The sequence below is a fragment of the Sander lucioperca genome, chromosome 5 (assembly GCF_008315115.2).
Source record: "Sander lucioperca isolate FBNREF2018 chromosome 5, SLUC_FBN_1.2, whole genome shotgun sequence".
NCBI classification, from domain to species: domain Eukaryota; kingdom Metazoa; phylum Chordata; class Actinopteri; order Perciformes; family Percidae; genus Sander; species Sander lucioperca.
The window spans coordinates 262,501-268,417 of record NC_050177.1 but is presented as its reverse complement, the minus strand read 5'-3'; the positions used below and the strand labels follow the sequence as shown (position 1 = coordinate 268,417).

Genomic DNA, 5,917 nt, shown 5'->3' with positions numbered 1-5,917 from the left:
GGAAAAAAGCCACTGGACATATACAGAAAAAGAGAAAAAGGTCTGAGGTAGGAGGAAAGGATAAAAATGAAGGTGTCACTCTTTTAACTGCAGCTTCTTCTGCAGTGGGATTAACAGGTTTCTCTTCTTCTCCTGAAGAAAGACCCTACTGTCTAGTTCTCTACTTCTGTTCTTCATCCCCCCATCCACCGAGGAGGAAGTCTGTGGTGAAACCAAAACAGGGGGAAAGGAAGGACAGAAGAACGAGAGGGCGAGAAGAGTTCAGATCACACAAAAGGGTAAGGACCGTCAGTCAGGAGGCTTATAGAAGCACGTTGGCTTTATGTATAATCTCATTAGTGTGTGTGTGTGTGTGTGTGTGTGTGTGTGTGTGTGTGTGTGTGTTTATTTGTTTTAAATGGCCATGGTGTTTTTTGCGCTGTGGTCCAGCTGACATGTTTTTCTTATTTCTTAAAATATTAGCTGTTGAATATAAGAAGTTTCTCTAGAAATATGTCAACAATACAGGATATATACAGACAAAACCAGCTATAACTGTTTCCTGTTAGAGTAGTAGCACTACTTATAGTTGTGTTAGGGGTAGAATGTTCCATTATTGTTGTGATAGATATCTTTCCAAATAATTTAAACACCAGTTTTCCTATTATCTATGGCTTATGACTTGCTTTTTCGATGGTTATTATATTCTGCAATGAAATCCTCCTCGAAATTCTCACAATTAACATTAAACAATGTGAGGTAGTACAAATTGTGCCAAACTCTAAATTATCAATGGGTCACAAGCCACATTACATTACATTACATTACATTACATGTCATACATGTCATTTAGCTGACGCTTTTATCCAAAGCGACTTACAATTGCTATATATGTCAGAAGTCGCACGCATCTGGAGCAACTAGGGGTTAGGTGTCTTGCTCAGGGACACATTGGTTGGTGTATCGAAGTGATTTGATCGCAATTTGATCGTATACAGCTATGGTTGAGGTTGGATTGGGTTTAGGCACAACAATTACTTGTTAAAGAAAACATCCTAGTTTTTCGTATCCGATGATTTGCTCAACTGCACGTTCGTAATGCATACATTTTTTTAAAAACATCTTCTACATACATTCAATGTACTGTACCTTTATGTCTTTTTTGCCAATCAGCACCCTATATAGCAAACTTTCTAACAAACGTCTTTAGAAGTTAAATTCCTGTACAAAGTTTACAAATATTATATGCAACCTCTTATTTTGAAACTACTGTGCAGCAGTTTGGGTTTGACGCCTGGTCCCTCCTTTGGTACTCACAAAGCTTTTATACTCTTATCTGGGTGTGTACATTGTGATATCATTTTCTCACCTGGGTGTAGCCGAGGTCATGTCTACATTCACATTTCAACAGAATCCGCTGATATGAACAAATTCGGCAACATCAGTTTATTAAGGCTGAATTAATTTATATGTTTGTCCTGTTGGGCGAATCAAAACAAGCTGAAAACTAAATCTAACATTGGGCCTAATGCAGCACCATTCTATGTAACTTTAACTTTGTGTTGATTCTAGTGGATTCTAGTGTTTTTACCACAACGGCTGTCGTAAAGGTCTTTTCTTTACGGTGCTGTATTACTGAGTTAGCGTTACTGTTGCCGTTTACTTCCCCCGCTGTAGTCGCTCCAAGATATGTAGCCTCAAACTGCAAATGTCCTGCTCTCCATGTCTCTGAAATAGGCTGACATACTATTTATACACTCATACTGACCGACACTAGACTCACGCATTGGCCACGGTTACATTCGGTAGCCTGGTGTGCGGTCTCCTCGTGACAGCCTAACTACCATGTAGCAACATTCACTCCAAGATAACATTACGTGTATTTGTATGTGATATAATACTTTCCCCTTGGTAATGTAGCCTATGAATTTCCATGAACACAATTCTAAGATGCATGAGACATAAAGGATTCTAAGATCGGTTGATAACTAAAACTTGCCGAAAACATAGACACCCGTTTGATTACATAGACTCATGCATTAGGCACGGTTACGGTCTGGTTCAGTAGCCTGGTGCATGGTCTCCTCGTCACAGCCTACCTACTATGTAACAAACATTTAACTTAACATAAGATAACATGATGATTTGTATGTGATATCCATCGGTAATGTAGCCTATGAATTTCTATGTACACAATCATCTAAGATGCACGAGAAATAAAGGCTTCTGGGATTGGTTGATAACTCAAACTTGCCGAGAACGGTGAACCTAGACACCCGTTTGATTACATTAGACTCGAGTGGTTGCACGGTTACATTTGGTCTCGTTCAGTAGCCTGGTGCGCGGTCTCCTCGTGACAGCCTACCTACCATGTAGCAACATTCACTTCTCTAACATTTAACTTAACGTAACTACCAAGATAGCATGACGTGTATTTGTATGTGATGTACTTCCTCATCGATAATATGTGAATTGCCATGAATACAATCATCTAAGATGCACTAGAAACAAGGCTTGGTTAATAACTCAAACTTGCCGAGAACCAAGACACCGCTTGATTACATTAGACTCGAGTGGTTGCACGATTACATTTGGTCTCGTTCAGTAGCCTGGTGCGCCGTCTCCAATCTACAACTCTTCAACAACTCTTTCGGTCCAATCGTGCTGCTCGAGGTAGGCCATTTCCTGATTGATTCTACCACCACTCCAGTGGAGGCCCTAATGAGGTAAAAAAACAGGAGTGAGTCGGTTCATTGACGTATGCCACTCGATTCTCCTGGTTCAGTGACACGACTCGGGTTAATTAACCGGCTCTTCGGTCAGTTCGTCAACACTAAGGGGGACAAGGGAAAATAAAATAGTAGGCCAACAAAATAAATAAAAAACGGCGCTAAATGGAAGTGGGACGTAATTTAATGAAGGCTACTGACTACAACCACATCACGCAATGTAAAGTTATTTAAGAATGAAATAGGGGCGCCCAGATAGCTCAGTTGGTAGAGCAGGCGCCCATATATAGAGGTTTACTCCTCGACCCAGCGGGCCAGGGTTTGACTCCAACCTACGGCCCTTTGCTGTATGTCATTCCTCCTTCTCTCTCCCCTTTCATGTCTTCAGCTGTCCTGTCAAATAAAGGCCTAACATGCCCAAAAAATCATCTTTAAAAAAAAAGAGAATGAAATAGACATATTACATACCTGAGGGCCAATTCAGGGTCAGTTTTGAATCATTTAAAAACCAGTAATTGTCTCCATCTGTTGAAAGCCGTACTGAGATAGACTCAGGTTTCGCCCGTTGTAGCCATAACTATAAAAAAAAATAAATAAATAAAAAAATCTAAAATCGAATTAGAATAGTCTACAATTAGGCCTAGCCTATATAAAGATATCTCCTGCTACCCTTTACAGTACCTGGCTAAGCCTAAATCTGTGACCCATCAGCATGTGTTACAGTAGAGCCGGTCTACCTGCCGTAAATCATTTTGTGACTTTGCGGAAGACATCGGACCCGGGCAAAGGCATTAATAAAATCTCTATAAAAATAGCGGTCTTTTCACTGTTAGTCTCGTTTGCTGTTACAGGTCATTTATGATCAACAGATGAAAAATTACACAGTTTCAGAAACATTTAAAAGTTATATAGTTAATTTAAATGGGTGATGGATGATGGACGGTTTAAACAAAAAGGATCAAAAGCAGAACCAGATATGTCGTCGTTTCTATTTTATTTATCTTCTTCCTTGTCAAAACCGCGTCCATGGCACACAATGCAACTCAGCAACTTTGGATGTGTTATGCTAGTAGAAGCTGAATTAGCCTGCAGCAGAGCTGAGCAGCGGGCTGCAGAGATTCTCTTAATTTACGTCGCTTGAGGCAATTCATCAGACTTCACATAGCTCCGTCTGGAGACTCAAAAGGCTTTATAGCCTGCACCTTTTTTCTTTTTTTTTAGCATATGCAGATACACTCTGCATACACTCCTGTAAATATACTTTGATGTGCACACTTTGGAACTTGGTTTGTTATTTTATTCATTGAGGTAACTGCTGTTGTGACTTCTCTAGTTTCTCTTCATCTCTAATAAAACTTTTTATTCTTACAACATCATCCACAGTAACTTAACATTAACATATTTATTTGCTCATATTTCACAAACTCAAAAAAACAGCATTATTGCACAGTAGAAGCACTTCACCTTTCACTTTCCATTTGGGTTTGCCCCAGAAAGTTACTCACAATCAATTGCCTTTGGGTTCGATATTAGTCCACAGCTGTCCCATTAGAGGGTTTTACTCTGCCACGCTGCCTCTACCAGTGGGGGGTTGGTGGTGTGTGAAGAATGGGCAGGAGTTAGATTTGGGTTCACAGATTGCACATGTATGGAACAGATTGTTCAGGCTGATGAATTAATGTGTCTCTAAAATGTGGGGGGCATTGGCACCCTCAGATTAAATACATCTGAGAGCTGCCAGTATGCTTTAACAGATCTTACACACTCGCTTCAAGCAGCAATTGGCCTGGTGTGTGGAGGTACTGTAAGAAGGAGCCAGGGTTTTAATTTGTCTCTCAGTATTGTTTATTTTTTATTTTTTACACAACTATTTCTGTCACTTTTGATGGGTACAAATGAGTGGTGTTTTGACTGTTTGAAATTGTGTGCCATTGTCCCCGTCGTTAAAGTGGATATAATCAATGTTTATACCAAATAATGTATGAAAGGGCTAGGAAATAAAAAGGAGGGCTAGGAAATAGGAAGGAGGGACTCTTCTTTCTCTGTTCCTGTCTTTCTTTTGTTCAAACGCGTCTTTTGCTAATGTGTCTTGCAGGTACAAAATCTGATACCACACACACACACACACACACACACACACACACACACACACACACACACACACACACACACACACACACACACACACACAGGCCATGGCTGCACACAACCTTTGTCCTAGAACTCTGCTGGGGTAATTAGATGCTAAAATATTAATAGGGAGTGTGTGTGTGTGTGTGTGTGTGTGTGTGTGTGTGTGTGTGTGTGTGTGTGTGTGTGTGTGTGTTTGTGTGTCTGTGTGTGTGTGTGTGTGTGTGTGTGTGTGTGTGATAGAGAGAGGCTTGCATTCATGTGTTTTGCATTACATTTTTATTTTTGCTGTGCTGCTTGAACAAGTGTCTCCATGGCTCTTCTGAAATTAAGATGATAAACAGTATTTTAAAGAGGAACTCCACGCCAAATAATTGCAATAATTTTGCGCTGTACACATTATCCCATAGATTCTTGTTGGCATATGATGTTACTGTAATACAGCAAAAACCAAACATTGTCTTTTCTGCTCAAAATGACCTTCTACAGTATGTGTCTGCTGTTTCTGCTTGGATTTGAATATTTAATTCAGCTGACACCTCTTGCCCCTCTTTAACCGTGACCACAAGCAAGACTCTGAGTTCTATGTCAACAACCGTATCACGTATAAATAGCCGAACACAGGCTGACCGTAGCCCCAGTTTGTGCCTATCACACATAGCTGCTGGTAATGCAGATAAATAAAATCGTACATGATTGAGATGTATTCCTCTTCAGCAGCAGTAAACACAACACACATGGCTATTGATAACTATATTCACAGCTTAACAAGATATTCAGTAACGTTAACTGCGATACACAGAAAGGCTATACTGACACCCACCAACACTCTTTAATTTCTTCACTTTTGTTTTTACACAGAAAGATTTTTGAAACTTGCTCTTGGCCCGTATTCATCAAGCCTCTGAGAATTACTCACAAGAACACTGCTAAGAACTGACTTAAGAGTAAAAATAATTCTTGGCTCAAAGCTGCGCTTAAAATCAAGCATCTCAGTCGTAATTTAAGTGAAGTGTAGGACTATATCTTCAAGTGTCAGTCTTAGAGAGAAGACACACCAGCCCGATAATCGGGCGTCG

The 5,917-nt window shown here is 40.1% G+C and overlaps 1 protein-coding gene across 2 annotated transcripts in view; it reads left to right on the top strand.

Moving 5' to 3' along the window:
- The window catches only part of myo7aa (myosin VIIAa), a 91,308-nt gene continuing 85,391 nt past the window's right edge, over window positions 1-5,917 (top strand). Inside the window, exons 1-2 of one of the 2 annotated variants that reach the window (XM_036000995.1) lie at window positions 1-47; window positions 139-278. The gene's annotated coding sequence lies outside the window, so the exon portion shown is untranslated. Of the gene's footprint in view, window positions 279-5,917 lie in introns of both variants that reach the window. The other variant, XM_036000994.1, reaches the window with a different exon arrangement.